This window comes from Melopsittacus undulatus, chromosome 4, assembly GCF_012275295.1.
Source record: "Melopsittacus undulatus isolate bMelUnd1 chromosome 4, bMelUnd1.mat.Z, whole genome shotgun sequence".
Lineage (NCBI taxonomy): Eukaryota > Metazoa > Chordata > Aves > Psittaciformes > Psittaculidae > Melopsittacus > Melopsittacus undulatus.
In genome coordinates, this window is record NC_047530.1 from 74,424,353 (window position 1) to 74,441,923 (window position 17,571).

The window sequence follows — 17,571 nt, forward strand, 5'->3', positions numbered from 1 at the left end:
CAGCTAACCAGCTCCCCAACAAAAATACACCAAAAAATGTTTTATCTGCACCATTTTGCTAGCCCACAGATACACTACCACAAGCACTTTGACTGCTGCAAGTGAAAAGGGTGAAAACCTTCATGTGGAGAAAGAATTAACAGCTGAGAGGAAGTGCGCAGAAAAATCTCAAACCACCTTGGCTACTGAAGAAAACTGCCAAGTATCCATGGCAGTGTAGCTAACACTAGTTTAAACCAGCAAAGCAGTTTTGATCTTCAAAAATGTTATGAACCGAAGATAATACTAAAAGGGTTGTTTTTTTTTTTTTTTGTTTGTTTTTTTTTTAGGGAAAGACATCAAAAGGTTTCAAAAGCTTAGTTAAGAGTATCCATGTCAAAATAATTATATTGTTACAGTATGTCATCTATTTTACCCATTTAAAAAGTTTAAATTCAGGATTTTGGTTTGTTATTTCTTTACATTGGCAGTTAAGAGTCCCCAAATATATACTGCCTTATTGCTCTTTTAGAATGATTCTAATCTCAAATTAAAAAGTACAAATTACTAGTAGAATTGCCATTTAGGTCCTGGAAAGGGACTTTTTACAAGGACATGAAGGCAAAAGACATGGGGGAATTTGCTTTAAACTGACTGAGGGGAGATTTAGATTAGATATGAGGAAAAAGTTCTTCCCTGCAAGGCTTGTGAGGAACTGGCACAGGTTGCCCAGAGAAGCTGCAGCTGCCCCATCCCCTGGCAGTGCTCAAGACCAGGTTGGACAGGGCTTTGAGCAACCTGGTTTAGTGGAAGGTGGCCCTGCCTGTGGCAGTGGGTTGAACAGGATGATATTTAAGGTCTCTTCTAACCCAATCTTGAATCTCGTGTCTAATCTAGACAGTGAAGCATGCACCATGTACAGACCTACCACCATTAACTCATATACAAGATCAGAACCTTGTACTGCGAGATTCTGACAGCAAAGACAGTGCCTTTGGCTCTATAAGGTAGTGCAGCACTCAGGCATCATCACAGCAGCTCCCAAAGATGCAGAGATTCATATTCATGCCTCAAAAACTTAACATTCTTTTATATACCCATATGAGATTATTTTACACTGAGTGGTTAAGCTGAAGGAAAGAAACAGGAAAAGAAGAAAAAACAAAAAAAAGGGCCTTTGTCCTGAAAGGACTTTGCTTTCTTTGGAAGAGCCATCTACAAAACCACTACTGTTGCAGAACACTCTTTCATGACATTTAGCCTTAATCTCCTCTTTCTTCATTCCACCGTTTCATTTCTAGCTATAAGCCCCTACGCAGCCTGAATATTTCCTTTTTATCTTCAGTTGTTTACAATTTTAGATATACGTAGGCTGTTAAGTCTTGTCTTGCCTGTTCGCTTTTCTTAGACTTTCTGTAACTTTACTTCCTTAAGGGACCAGACAAAGAAACATTCAGGTGTCTCTGATAAGTAAGGCAAACCACCATTTTAGCCCACAAGTAGTAATACTATTATCATCTGGCTGGAGTGAGTGTCCACACAGACACAGATATATCTCACAACCAGTTACATCCTTTTCAGTGGATTGCAGTCAGGTCCTAAAATTTGTTATTTGTTCTCTAGCTCTTATATGCCATGATTGTATGAGCCTTTAGTACTACGATTCTAAGAAGTCAGGTATTTCCTAAAATCTCTGATTTTAGTAACCTATGTGCAGCAAATACATGCAAACATGAAAATATACACAAAATATATAATCAAACCAAAAACCAAAACCCTATTCAGAGACATTATAAATGTTTTTGCTGTGCAAATATACAGTGATACGGGTTTATATGAAAGATATATGTCTAGATAATTGTCTGTATGCTCACAGATAATCCCAGCCATTTGAAAACACCATTATGGTAATAAACCCAACAAAAAATAATTAGCACAGAGAAAATGTAACTTTATGATCTATCAGAAGTTGATACCAAATTTCTGCATTTTCACATGCAACTGCCAAAGGAAGCAGTCGTGCTTTTTCTGCCCTACACCTCTCCTTTCACCTAGCACAAGTGCACCAGGGTGCAACCCTTAAAACTAACCTGTTTTCTTGCTGTACTGATTATAATTTGAATTCACTTCTTGATATAATTCATCATACAAAGACTTGTGTTCGCAAAAGACAGGCCGTAACAACATAGCAATAGGAATGAGCTTCTTTTGGAGGTAGCTTCTCATAAGCAGAGCACAAGAAGACTACTACATTGAGGTTAGAGCATCTGGAGCACTGCAGAATGGAGGTGGAATCATCATGGTCACAAGCCAGAGTTACTCAGATGTATGTTGACCTGGAGCAGTACACCTGGCCTATAACCTCATGTTTCACTTATTCCACAGAAAACCTACGCTTAACATAGGTTACAATAACAGAACACACCAGTTGTAAGGGACCTCCGGATGTCTTCAGTCTAACCTCTTGCTCAGAGGTCCATGTAGATCAGGATGCACAGGCCACTGATAGACCAAGTTTCACATTTCTCTGAAGACAAATTTTGCAAGTTTTTAGTGACCAACCACCTTCACAGGGATTTAATTTTCCTTACATCTAACTGGAATCTCCTTCTTTCCCAACTTGTTTCCATTACCTCTCACTGTGTACCTCAGGACGAGTCTGCCTCTGCCCTCCCCATACTCTCCAACAAGGTAGAAACGCACTTTTATAGCTCCCCCCTCCCTGAAAGACAATCAACTTTGTACTTTGAATACCAGTAAACCCACATGTCTACCTCCTATTCATCTTACAGACACAAAATGGGCCCCATTTATGAAGCATAAACACAGAGAAACACTGTACATGAGGTGAAGAGGGAAAGTTTAATAAATCTCCTTAAATCCAATCAACAGCTCCATTTAGCTATTTCAACTGCTCTTTCTACTATTCAGTGTAACTACACCATAGCATGCAAATAATTTTCAGTTGCTACTGCCAGCTCAGCAGGGAAAGATTTAAACCTGGATTTTCTTGTACCATAACTTCTCATTTCTTGGCTGTCAAGGTCTGAGATATTCTGAATTCTGGGTACTGTAAGAGCAAGAGATACTGCCAACAAATCTCAATACCTCAGCAAATTTTTCTTTTTTCTTTTGAAGCATAAAGAAATATTTTTCTTAGTGGGGTCCTTTTAAGCAGCTGAGGTTAGATTGCCAGTTTATTGTTGAGTCACTACTGTTGCTAGCAAAAAGTACAGATGCTATGGGTTTCTTAGGTCTTCTACCACTTACTGTAAATAATACAGTTTAATCATCATAATAATCTTTCGCTTTGATATGCTTAGAAGGTGAAGTTGCTTACTTATTAAAGAGGGGGAAAAAACCCAAACCCTACCAAACTACGTGTTCCTAAATCTCAGCTGCTTTACAGCAGACTGTATCTTTTTCTCTCCATCTCTACTCACCCAGTACCCATAACCCACCACAAATACAGAAGCATCACCTGCCACCACCACTGTTGACTGCCTCCAATATTACAAGGCTCTTGCAACGTATTGTACTTAGATGGCCTGAGCCACCACCATCCAGCTGCGCACCAGACCTGGTTTGGCCACCTTTTAAAGGGCATCTGGCCCAACACAGCCTCATTTAAACACCTTTGGCTGAACTGCGGTTCAAAATCCAGCTATTTTATCTTGAAGTTTAAACAATGCTTCCAGAGTCCCTTAGTTCATTTGACACAAGTCTGTGCCACTTCTGAAAGGGCAGGTTTGCTCTTCACAAACCCACTCATTCATTCTCACTATGTCCCTGCAATGAACCACCAAAAGCCAAGGCTAAGCACCTGATCCGAATGAAACCCCCTTTGTGGGAGCAGGGTAAGAGATGTGCTTCTACTAATATTTTGGTTATACAAATGTTAGTACTAGTTAGCAAAAGGAAGCAGTAGGGACACACAGGCAGCTGGCTCTCAATGCCCTATTTGTTCCTTCCCTGTAGTGATGCCTTTGTCACAACCACTTTTTCAAAGTCATTAATATAAATACTTAAAATCAGTGTTAAGGCTGTCCTTGAACTCCTTGCACTCCTTGTGTTAACTTCATGCTACCTTTACAGTTCCCCTTTCTGCTGTACTAACAGTCCTTTATTTTTAAAAGCCTTGAAGGGATGGAGAATCACTGTAGTATTTTTTTATATATATTCTACAGTTTAACTATTAATTTCTAATACAAAATTGTATCACAAAGCTTCACTGAAATACTTTTCAGGAATGGTACCATTCTTAGCTGAATGGGAATACCCTATGGAATAAAAGGTCCAAAATAGCTCCAAGATGTAAATCCCTCATTTGTCTCCCTGGGTGCTCTCATCTGCCTTCTTCTAACATCACTAGCACATACTGAACCCACTCCATGTTCCTGGAATGCTTCTCTCCATCTTCTTCCCAACCACTTCCCATCAGGTATTTCTTCAGTGTCTCAAAGATATTGACTTCCCAGAGCACACGGTTGCTCTAGCAGGATCTCAAGCAGTAATATACATGACAGCGAAAGCCAGGAGAAGCCAGGAGTGGCTACAAGCACAGAGCCTCACAGGCCTTTCCTCCAATATGGAGAGACTTCCAATATACTTGCCTGTATACTGAAATCCTCCTATGTGATCTCAGGAATATAAAGATTAAAAAAATGTTCCTCTACTTTTATAAACACTGTACTGAGTGATCAGAGCATCCCTAATGCTGTCATAGGTGGCTGTGGACGTAAGTATAAATGCCTTCAAAAAGGAAATAGTAGCTATGGACTACAGATCCATTATTAAAAACACACGGTGAAAGTCCAAGCTTCATTTTTAGTTGCCTGATGGTATCTGAGGTTCTGATAATCAATTAAGTATATCTCTCTACCTCCACTTTTGCTAAGCCCAAGCACCATCCATTGTCACAGTGGGATAGAGAGGACTACAGACCTGACCCTGTATGTCAACCACAGGGGAACAAGGAGAAACACCAGCTGCTGCCTCTTCCCCTCCACACAGATAACAGCTCAGACAAAAGGGTCAACAACATGAGACTGAGATTTCTGTTTATATTTAAAACAAGAAGCCTTATTAATTATTTAAATTTATTTTTCTTTTTTTTCCTCCCCAGGCTTCTCCATCTCCAAGCTTTGCTTTTCTGCCACCGCAGCTCCAAACTGACCACAGCTGTCTGGGCTCCTGAAATTTCTTCATCTCTCCATCCCCAAATTAAATTGCATCCATATTCACCTGTATATTCTTTCTATTGATGCGAGTTCTCCCCATCATCCCTTATTTTCTTATTTTTAATCAATAACAATCTCATAAACTAAAAATACAACTACCTCATCTTAGTCTGGTTAATAATCCCTCACATTAGGAACCTCTCTGGTTAATGCACTTTCAGTTCTTGTCTTCAATATGATTCTATCTTCTGACTTTCATCTTCTATACACTTAACCAGTGTGCCACAGGTAGAAAAGCTGAAACACATTGCATCATTACTCTTGCATATGACCATAGTACATATGCTATTTATTCTCCTCCACAAAACTGTGTACTACTTTGCATCAAACAGGCACTGGGTTCTCACAAGAAGTATGAGCAAGTAGCTACAAAACAACGAACAAAAGACTGTTTCACACTTGGTCCACTGCAAAGATAAAGCTTGAATGCTCGGCACATATCAAGTCAGCATGACTGCCTGTCTGCCTGCAAAACCTTCAGAAAAATTTTCCTTCCCATGTTTACTTGAATCTCATAGGCAAAGTGTTTGGCAAATACTCTTAATAAGAACAAAACTCTCACACTAGTAACTTCAACATTGCTTAGTTAGGTCTAACTTACAGGTCTGTACACTAGCTGGCAGAAACTTTGCCAAGTTGAGATTGAAAGATGATGAAAGCAAGCCTTGACCCTAGCTATATACAAAGAACAGAAAATTCCGTAACAATTAAAAAATGTTAATATTTCAGAAACAGTGTACTATTTTTGAAATTTCAATAGGCAGAAATTTCGCTTATGAATTAACCCCTACTCCCTGACTAAATATAACAAATGTTGAGACAAGAAGCCTAAGCATGTCACAGCACTGACGGTTCTACTCCACTTGAAGATTTTACAGCCATACCACCCTTCCCATAAGGCTGACTAAATCCCAGAGAAACAAACGTGACACAGAATAATCAAAATTAAAACTAAAATTGCACAGTTACATATTATATGTGAAGCATAAAAACAATTAAAACATTCACATCACAATCATTTGTGTGTAAAACACAATATAGTTACTACTTTATCACATAACCCAAGTTTCATTCATCTTGAGATGACATCACAAACTTCCACCTCAGTCTGAGCAGTTAGACTAGTAAATTTTAAAATCTAAACTATTTCCTCAAACTCTATCAGTCTTTAGGGAAGCCAGCCCCACTCCTACCCTTCAAGCAACAAACAAAAGTCCCCAAACAAACAAAAAACAACCAGAAGACCACCCCAGAGAAAGGCAAAAAAAGCAGACACAAATTTTAGATCCCACAGGTAATATTTTAAAGTTAATTAAGACTTCCAGGTTCCCCCCGTTTTAGCAATATCTGACAATCTGGTTATGAAATCACAAACTACTGCTGCATTTGGGAAAAGGACCTCCATTTTCATGGCTGGTTAAAATCAATATAAACAGTAAATACTAACGTAAGCTCTGGTGTAAACATAAATTGGAATCCACAAAATATAAAAATGGCAAATAAAGGATTTGTTACAACTTTCAGGGTAATTATTTGGACTAATAAATGTATCAACTAGTATTCCGAGTGATAACATCTTTGAGTTGTTTAAAATATGCCAATATGTACATAGTTTGTGCTTGAACTTGTAAATACAAAAGCAAATTAATGAAAATACATTTTTTGCCTATTCTCTGATATACCAGATAATAGTAATAAATATATCTAAGGTGTTGAAAAACTGTAACGTAAATATGTTCAATGTCAAGGCTTTGAACATGAAGTGAGAGTAGCGTACTGGGTAAATGAAGAAAGTTACAAACAGGCAACAATAAAGACTACCTAGTAGTGATACTGAATTGAGAGCATAGAAACAAGTCTAGGTAGAGCAATTATTTATTACTTTTATAAAAGCTTCAGAGACTGAAAGTGGATGCTATACGCATTAGAAATCTTAAAAATGGACTTTACACTGAGAAGAAGCTATGAACCAAGAAGTTTCACAGAAGGCTCCAAGAACATGCATAGCAGGAAAGACAACATAAGGTAAAAGGCAAGCATTCCCCAAAACAAAACCACAGAGCAGTCATTCATCAACTGCTAAAATGCTGCTGAAACCTTAGAAATAGAACTGTTCTTCAGAAAAGGTTCCTAAGAAGATTTCCAAACACAAGCTCCCAGGACAAACCCCCATGGGAAGTCACATGTGAAGAACTATAAGTTTCTTTTAAGACAACTTCAAGAGATGACAAAGTTGCATTTCCATGACTGTTGTTTTTCAAAAGGAATTAAACCCTTGAAGTAATAGGCCATGAAACTTAGATCAGAAGAAACAAAAAAAAATATGCATAAAACCCTTCGACAATCTACTGCTGACAACAGAATGGCACACAGGATAGCAGAACTGGCAATGATGATGACCAATCTCATGCAACTTGGAGTTCCCTTCACATAGAAACCCTCTGGTGATACAGAAGGCATATTGGCAACTGTAATTCTACCTTGAATTACAGTTTCTGCTACTTTGAGATCACAGGAGAGATCAGTCACTGCAAACTGTCAAGAGGAGCAGAACATTACTTTCATAGTATTTAAATAAATTATAGCTTCAACTAGGCTAAGGCGGCTGGAAGCTTCACAACAGCATTATCTGAAGCAGTTCTGCATGAACGGAAAACAGATATTTCTGAGCAAGAAAGCATGCACCTACAGCAAGGAGACTGGAGATTTTTCATTCATCAACGTTTCCCATATTCAGTACTGTAATAAATTTCTGCAAAGAGAAGGCAATCTGAGAAATTTTAAACCCTGTAGGCAAAGAGCCAACAGTTGATTTGAAAAACCTGGAACTGGTCACAAAAAGAAAATAAAAAATAAAAATCCCAGACTACCAGTAACCAGCAACTACTCCTTATTTGCAGAAAAATTTATAAGGTCTGAATGATCTATCAGCAATCTCACACTCAGCATCATTTACACGTGGAGGGAAGTATAAAGAGAGCCCATCACTCCAACAAGGCAAGTTTATAGAGAATGCAGATGCAGTGACTCCTTGTACTTTATTTAAATGCAATCTCGCACACTTGCAAATGTCAGAATATACTAATTTATATTAGCATATTCATAACCTAATACCAGAAACATAGGCAATTATCTTGTTTCCAAAGCTTATTAAAATGTAGAATTTAAAAATTAACCTATAAATGCTGTAGTTGTGTAAGACTTCTTTAGTCAATGAAAAAATTAATAAACTAACAAATAGATTTCTTCTGAGTAAATATTTGGAATTTGGTAATCAATTTGTGATCAGCAAAATTAGTATCTCCATTGTACAGGAAAACAGTGCTGCTTTCTAAAGCTACTTAGAAACTGTGCAAGATTTCAGGATGCTCCCTAAGATATTCTCAGTTCTGCATCAACACACCTTCGATTCCATGAAAACAATATTCTGTTTAACTTTCAAATGGCCAGTCCTAAATAAAAAAAAAGGCAATCAAAGGGTTGGTTTGGGATTTTTGGTTTTGTTTTGTTGGTTTTGTGGGTTTTGTTTGTACTTTTTTTTACATGTATGAACAAAGTAAACTGACCATATTTAGATACCTCAACTACCGTTATCAGGTTGCTCCAATATTCTTTAACATTGCCACTTTTCAAATGTCGTCGTATGTGAGAAATTAGGGGCACAGTTATTATAAACACAGAAGAAACACTGATTCATATCTATAAAAATGGAAATGACGTTTACACAGATGCATCATATACCATTTATTTGAATACTGAATCACAATTAAAATTATTCAATTCTGTAAAGCAGGACAGCCTTCACTTAACAATCTGAAAGCTCAAATTTTATTTTACTTTATCCAGAAAAGGATGAAGCTCCTATGGAACTAAAAATATCCCATCATAATACTATGGGTCAAAATTCAACCACTGCCAGAAACTTCCCTCCGGCCTCCAAATTCACATATTTTTGTACGAGGCAATGGAAGGACGAATGGATACAGCTCTATGATTTTAATTAGAGAATTTTCTTTTATCATTGAATGTTTTAATTACTTTTAACAGAGTTAAGCAGGAGAACCGAGCTGATATCTGTAGGCTAAATCTCCCTTGGCCTGCTGAGTGCTGACTGGGCTTTCTGCCCTGAGCTGGGATGGATACTCATTATATAAAGGTATAACTTAACAGGTTTGATTAAATCATCAGTGAGTTCTGGAAAATGCCTCATTTTAATTTGTCAAGCATACTGAGAAGCTGTAAGGAAAGTGCAGCTTTCAGACAACACAGGACACGGAAAGGCCATTGCCTTTACCATTTTTTTGCTTCCATCTCTGCAGCTAACCATGGGCAGCTTGGCTGCTGTAGCTATGGAGCATCACCTTCCCCAACAATGCTCACAGAGTACGCATTTTACAAGCGGGAAGCAAAAACTGAGTAACATACATCACTGTAACTTGTGTTCTACAGCCAGTAACCGCATCATCACACATAATGACGTTATTTCTACATTTACCATGGGTAAACCTGACTATGAACACCAGCATCTGAACACCACCAGGTTCTACTTTGTTTCTATCTCACCTTAATTTTTATTTTATTCTACCCTACTGGTTGAATATTTAGTTAAGAGAAAAAACATTAAAAATGTTTTCAATTTGCTCCCCTCCAGGCTGTGGTGACAGACTTGAGGAGGTCCATTTCAGACACCTGAAACAAAGATGCCTTTAACTGGAATTCCATGGTACTGGTCACACAGATTGTCTTCTAAATGAAGACACGGATTGGTCAGGGTTTTTCTTTTGTTTCTTTGTTTGTGTGTTGTTTTTTGTGGTTTTTTTTAAAAGGAAAGTTGATTTACACATATATCTTTTAATTCAAGAAACAAATATGCTTTCTAAATCTTGAGGGCTGTTCAATTCTGAGACTACTCAATGTAAATTGGAACGTATTCCAATTTCCCATACTAAGTTCCCACATCCTTTTTATACCTCTCCAATTAAAACCGCATGGAAAGCTGAATGTTCTCAAAATAAAAAGGGGTAAAAGTGCCGTTTTTAATGATGTTTCATCATTACCAGTAGGTAAAACTACAAAAATAACTAAATGTTTGGGCTATATACTCAACTGAATAAAGTTTTCTATTATATATTTGCACTTGCAATAGCCTGATTTCTTATATCAGAAAAAAGGTTCCTTTTTTTTTCAATTGAACTAGACTGAATACGAACTCATATGAGAGTTCAGTATATTCAAGTATATTAATATTTTCTCTTCAGTTGCTGTTGTTTTGATTTTTTTTAATATACTGTAAGAATGGAAATATCTTCGACAAAGTCTAAGATGTTTAGGGATGTGAAAGATAACAGGAAGGGATTCTACAGGCACATTGCAAATAAAAGACAGACTAGGGACAATGTGGGCCCTCTTCAAAAGCTATCAGGAAAACTGGCTACCCTGGATTTGGAGAAGGCTGAGGTTCTTAATGACTTCTTTGCCCCAGTCTTCACTAGCAAATGCTCTGACCATACCACCCAAGTCTTGGAAGGCAGATGCAGGGACTGTGAGAATGAAGACATTAAGCCCACTGTAGAAGAGGATCTGGTTCAAGATCATCTTAAGAACCTGAATGTGCACAAGCCCATGGCACCTGATGAAATCTATTTGCAGGTCCTGAAGGAGCTGGCGAATGAAGTTGCTAAGTCACTGTCCATTATATTTGAAAAATCATGGCAGTCAGGTGAAGTTCCCAATGACTGGGAAAAGGGAAATATAACCCCCATTTGCAACAGGGAGAAAATGGATGATCCAGGGAATTACACACCAGTCAGTCTCACCTCTGTGCCTGGAAAAATCTTGGAGCAGATTCTCCTGGAAGGCATGCTGGGGCACATGAAAAACAGCAAAGTGCTTGGTGACAGCCAGCATGGCTTTACTAAGGGGAAATCCTGCCTGACCAATTTGGTGGCCTTCTATGATGGGGCTATGGAACTGATGGACAGGGGTAGAGCAGCTGATGTCATCTACCTGGATTTGTGCAAAGCATCCCCCAGGGATTGGTGTTGGGACTGGTCTTGTTCAACATCTTTGTTGGTGACATGGACAGTAGGACCGAGTGCACCCCCAGCAAGTCTGTCAATGACACCAAGCTGTGTGGTACGGTTGATAGGCTGGAGGGAAGGAATGTCATCCAGAGGGACCTTGACACGCTGTCGTGGTTTAAACCAAGTCCCCCAACTCCCTGAGAGTTAGGAAGGAGAATCCAAAGAATGTAGCCCCCACGGATTGAGATAAGAACGGTTTAATTGCTAAGGCATAACACAAAACCCCTACTGCCATTTACTACTACAAATAATAATGATACAGCAAACAGCAAGTGAAAAGAATACAACACCCCACCAGCCACTGACCCATAACTCACTCCACCCTGCCTGGCCGAGCACCGCGTGCTCCTTCCTCCATTTTCCTCTAGAGCTCTATCCCTCCAGCTTTCTCTCCTTCCCCGTATGCATCCTGGGCATCACGTGCTATGGTATGGAATACCTCATTGCCTAGCCTGGGTCAGGTGTCCTGGCTCTCCTTCCTCCCGGACTCCCCTCCTCCACCTGGCTGGAAAAAAACTTGAACAAAAACACCCTCAAAACATGCTCAAACCATGACACACGCTTGTGAGGTGGGCTGATGCCAGCCTTATGAAGGTTAGCCAAGTCAAGTGCAAGGTCCTACACCTGGGTCAGAGCAATCCCAGGCTCAGCTACAGGTTGGGCAGAGAAGAGATTCAGAGCAGCCCTGCAGAGAAGGACCTGGGGGTGTTAGTTAATGAGAAAATTAACATGAACCGGTTTCAGTGTCAGCTCGCAGCACAGAAAGCCAACCATATTCTGGGCCGCATCAAAAGGAGCATGACCAGCAGGTTGAAGGAGGTGATTCTGCCTCTCTACTCTGCTTTCATGAGATCTCACTTGGAGTATTGTGGGCAGTTCTGGTGCCCTCAACATGAAAGGGACATGGAACTGTTGGAACAAGTCCAGAGGAGGCCACAAGGATGATCAGGGGACTGGAGCATCTCCTGTATGAAGACAGGCTGAGAAAGTTGGGGCTGTTCAGCCTGGAGAAGAGAAGGCTGCGTGGAGACCTCATAGCAGCCTTCCAGTATCTGAAGGGGGCCTATAGTGATTCTGGGGAGGGACTATTCATTAGGGACTGTAGTGATAGGAGAAGGGGTAACAGGTTAAAAAACTTAAGAAGGGGAGGTTTAGATTGGATATAAGGAAGAAATTCTTTACTGTAAGGGTGGTGAGGTACTGGAATGGGTTGCCCAAGGAGGTTGTGAATGCTCCATCCCTGGTGGTGCTCAAGTCCAGGTTGGAGAGAGCCTTGGGTGATATGGTTTATGTGAGGTGTCCCTGCCCATGGCACGGGGGTTGGAACTAGATGATCTTAAGGTCCTTTCCAACCCTAACTAGTCTATGATTATACGATTCTGTAAGTCCTGAGTGCTGCATTCAAGAAACAAGTTTGGGCTCTGGGAAAGCCGAAGTTCGGTATCCCCACTGTGCTAATGATTCCTTCTCATCTTTAAGTGGATCACAACTGTTTGGGGTGGGATTTGTCTTACACTGTAAGCATCCAACGCCATGTCTGCTGTGCCTGGTACGCAAAGACCAAGTCAATACCACACAGAGCAGCAACTGAAACCCAGGCAGGAAATGGACAGGAAAAAGCACTACGTATTTGCAACCATGCACTTGCACTCATCTTTCAGTTCTGCATCTCATTATCAAAACAGTGTCTTGTTTCTTTGTACATGACAGTAATTTTGAAAAGTTAACATTTTATATGTGGATATTACAAATTCAAAGGGCTTTGCAAGAGCTAAGTCTTCTTAAAATTATTATTAAAATATGTTCTAATGGACATTTACCTCTGTATTTTTGACCACAGATGTCTGGGCAGGTCAGTCACTTTTACGGCTTGGTCTTGGTTTTGATAATATCAATTTATAAATTTAAGTGGGAGCTCAATTCTGCATTTAATCCTTAACTTCTAATCATCTAGATAAGTTGTATACAAAACATCTATATAAACCATATGGTCCTGTGAAAACGTGGAACTGAACTGAATGAAATGCAAGCTCTTGCCTTTTCTGAACACATCTGTTGCTGTGGCTTCTGACAGGATAGCACCAAAAGGGCTCCCACACAAGCAGGACAGAAGGCAGGAAGCATTTTGCACATGCTGTGCTAGGCTGCAATTAGCAAATTCAGAGGCCACCTGTCACAGGGCCAAGCAGCACACAATTCCAGGGGACAGGAATTGCTGGGGAAGCAAGCAGAGCTGTCGGTAGATGTGAGGCATGCCCCGTTTCCTTTGCTGACAGTAGTGACATGCCTCCTTCCTTCTCCCAGTTCTTCCCAGCATATCCATTACACAGGTCTCTGCTAGCAGGCGACTGGCTCCTCTTCCCATATGCGCAGGCAGACTAACACATGCTAACATTCAGAGAACTTATCCTGTTTGCAAAGTTATCCAGAGCTGAAGGACAAATTTGAACTAGTCTTCTCAAAGCAACAGGTACTGCACATATCACTGAATCCTGTCTTCCTTTTAAAAAACCCAACAAACCCTAAAAAAATAACACTGGGACTTCTTTAACTACATAATCAAACATGAAATTTTTACTGTGACATCTTAGGTCTTTCCAGTGATGAACTTTTGTAATGCACAAAGAATAAGACAGAAAATCATTATGCAAGTTCAGAAGTGATAAACTTCTACCCTTTTTGGCACATTTTAACTTTGACAGCAGTCAGTTTTTCCCTCGTTTAAAAATGGTAAAAGTAAAGATATCATGAAAAGGCCCCTTAAAAGCAAAACAAAATAAGCAAATGCAAATTTATATTGGAGTTACACAACTGCCAAGAATGCTCAGAGCCTGCTAATCTTCTGTTTATTACTCGTATGTTCTCCTCTTTACCTCAACAGTGCATATGCAACATTGAAAACTCTGAAAAAATGTATTTTAAAAGCTGACTCTGAGTGCTGTGAGCATGAGTCAGACATAATTTACATGGCTGAAATTTCACTAAATAACTTTGAAATTATACCACATAAACCTTGTCAGAATACTTGTTTTCAGCTTCTTCATGCATTCAGTTACTGTAATCCTGAGCCCTCTACCAAAATGCATAAATTTAACATTATATTGAGTGACGCAAGGCTACCATCAGTCACTTTTTAAAGCACAGATGCAGAAGAGTGTGATCAATACAACAGCACATAGGAAGTAAGTGACAGCACGGAGAATACAGCTCAGCCATTTGAGCTCCAGACCTTTCACCACACACCATATGCTCCCCTGGCATCCCAACACGTCTTTAACAACCAGACAACCTTTTCCCACACTAATTTTGTTTAGCCAGACTGCTCCAAACACACCTCCTTTTTTCAATTAGCCACACAAACATAAGAAAGTGGTCCCAGACCCCTGATGTCTGTTAATGATGCAGTGAAGAACAGGGTTGAAAGCTCAAAACCCAGCTCTTCCTTCTGGAAGATCCAGTCAAGCCTCTGGGTTGCAGCAGCACCGGGGAGGTTTAGACTGGATACTAGGAAAAATGTCTTCACCCAAAGGGTTGTCAAACATTGGAACAGGCTGCCCAGAGTAGTGGTGGAACTGTCACCCATGAAGTGATTTAAAAGATGTGTAGATGTGGTTCAGTGGTGGACTTGGCAGTGCCAGATTAACAGTCAGACTCGATGACCTTAAAGGTCTTTTCCAACCTAAACAATTCCAATTCTATGACTCCAACATTAAAAAAAAAAAAAGAAGTTACAGAAGCAATCTGCATTGTTACTTCTCACATAAAACTCCTCTGAGCCCCCAACAGCATGAGACACCATTCCTCTTGCACACTGTCCTTTCTGCTAGTAGGCAATGGTGTGCCCTTGCCTACTGGAACATCAAAATGGGCCACCAAAAAATTCAATAAAAAGCTGTTTGCAGCCTGACAACCACCCGCATGGCTGCAGATCACACAGCTGTGGCTTTCAAGAAGAATCAAAGAGAAAGAACCTCTCCAAAGGACTACTGAAGGCTCCACTATTCCTAGGAAAGTCCTGGAGAAGTAACAGGGATCCACTGCCTTCTAAGTGCGGGGCAAACACCATACATTTTAGATGTCATTTTAACTTTTTTAAGTTATTCTCATGCTAAGAGAAGCATGTATAATACCTGTACAGAAGAGGAAACCCAAATAAGAATATATTTATAAAGGATGAGTTGACTCTGAAGACTTGAAGGAAGGGCAGAAAGCTTTTTTTGTTCTTTTTAGAGAGCAGATGTGTTTTATTACCTAATGTAAGATAACAGTTAGTCCTGCTTGCAAAGGCAGGCAGACAAACCTGTGGAGATTCAAGTCCTTCATCTGACAGCCATTCAGCTGTCAGACTAACTCAAAGTCCATTAAGAAAAATTACCATCTCTCTATCCACTGAAAAAGTAAACAAACACCCATTTATGGGTTTTTTGAGGTTTTTTTGGGGGGTTGTTTTTTTTTTTGACTATCTATACCAACCAATGTGTATTTTGAGATTCTGGATGTCATATTTTCATTTTTTTAAAACAGAGTTGTACTTGTTTGTGTAGAAACTTACTTTTACTCAGAAGACTAATATGTAAAACATTAAAATAAAAAGCAGCAGTCTAATTCAGTATCCAAAAAGCTAATGAAGTAGTAGTCATTAAATCAATTTCTAAAGATGCGAAATAATCTTAGTTTGAGAGCAATTTTTTTTTCAAACTATGTTGATATCTGATGTTATTTAGATAACACAGCAACAACCACATAAAGTGTATCCTGCTTTGAAATATCTTTCCCGAGATTTAGATCTTGTACATTGAAAAAAGTCTCTTGAATTGTCCTTCTTTACTATATTTACAGTATATGTACTTGCCTAATATTTTCATTTAAAATGATGTTGTGTCCAGGTTTATGGTTCTTCTATGAGTTACCAGCTGGACTTCAACCACAACATCAAAGAATGTCAATAAAAATTCACCCTCACCTTTATCAGGTCAAATCATGTTTGTCCTTTTAGCTCTGACAAGATAGTTTTCACATTTCGCCCATGAATGGAGCATATCAAACTCACAAAACAACATGGGTATAATTCTGCTATCTCCAAAATACGTTCCAAAATTCCCACTAAATTAGTCTTCAAGTTCACATTTGTTTTCTGTAGACATCCTCTTTCCAGTACACACAAACCACTAAAAGAGTCTGAATCTCGTACTTGACTGTAGCATAGACAGAGGCATGCTACTTGTAATAAAGTTGGAAATGCTCATCCTAGCCATATGCTCATATTCTTGCCACTTATCTTCTAGTTCTCATCTATGCAGTATTAACTAATAGCTTACAAAGACAGTAGCCTGGTTATGCTCCCTGTCCCTATAGGTATTAGAGGATCAACAGACAGTTTCAAGAGAGCTCAGAACATTTATCCCCTCTCTTTTTATTTCTCACTGCATGCAGATAACATTTATCCCTTCAGTAATGTAACTAACTGCAAAGTGGAAATAGGTATGTGACAACTGCTTAAACATATATTTTTAATTAGTATCTTTTAATAAGAAGTTGTTACATACATGCCCCCCAAAAACCAAGAGTTTAATTGCTGAGCAATGAAGGATGATTGTACAGTGACTAGATAGGGGTGATAAATACTGCTCTTCAAAGATTAAATCAGATATGAGTAACAGCAAGAGGATACACTTACCACAGTACTTTCTAATATCTCTTTTATTAGACTATAATTCAGGACAGAAGTAACAACATAATCTAGTGTTCAGAAACTACTGCAGAAACAGACTTCCAATCCCAACTCTGACACTGACTTAAGCAAGTTATTTAATCTCAGCTGCCACTTGTCAAATGATACATTTTCTGTCTTTGACTCTTTAGTCACTATGAGGATGCAGCAATACATCCAGCTTTGAAATAATTAAAATATCCCCAACAAACTATAAAAGATAAAAAACAAATTAGATGCTCTGAAGGTATCATAAAATAAAATAATTACAGCAAAGGATAAGAACCTAAGCATATCAGTATGAAACCGGAAGAAAATCCATAAAAGACTTTAATCACTGTTGCTATCTTGTATTTGTGTTTAAAAAGAAAAAAAGAACAAAGTGAGATTGTTTGGCTCACACAGCTACCATGAGTGAAAAACCTTTATCTATATTTTTTCAGGTAACAAAGAGAAACCCATTATAAATGATGGAAAACATGGAAGTTGCTGCTCATTTCAGCCAAAGATACAGTAGAGAATAAAAAAGATCTGAAGAGTTAGGCGTACAAAATACTTA

General features: G+C 39.0%; 1 protein-coding gene across 8 annotated transcripts in view; it reads right to left on the minus strand.

Moving 5' to 3' along the window:
• MBD5 (methyl-CpG binding domain protein 5) overlaps positions 1-17,571 on the minus strand; it is a 154,665-nt gene that overhangs the window by 112,047 nt on the left and 25,047 nt on the right. Inside the window, exon 1 of one of the 8 annotated variants that reach the window (XM_031053015.2) lies at positions 2,405-2,494. The exons of the other annotated variants lie outside the window; for them this stretch is intronic. The gene's annotated coding sequence lies outside the window, so the exon portion shown is untranslated. Of the gene's footprint in view, positions 1-2,404; positions 2,495-17,571 lie in introns of those variants that run through there. 8 annotated transcript variants of the gene reach the window in all.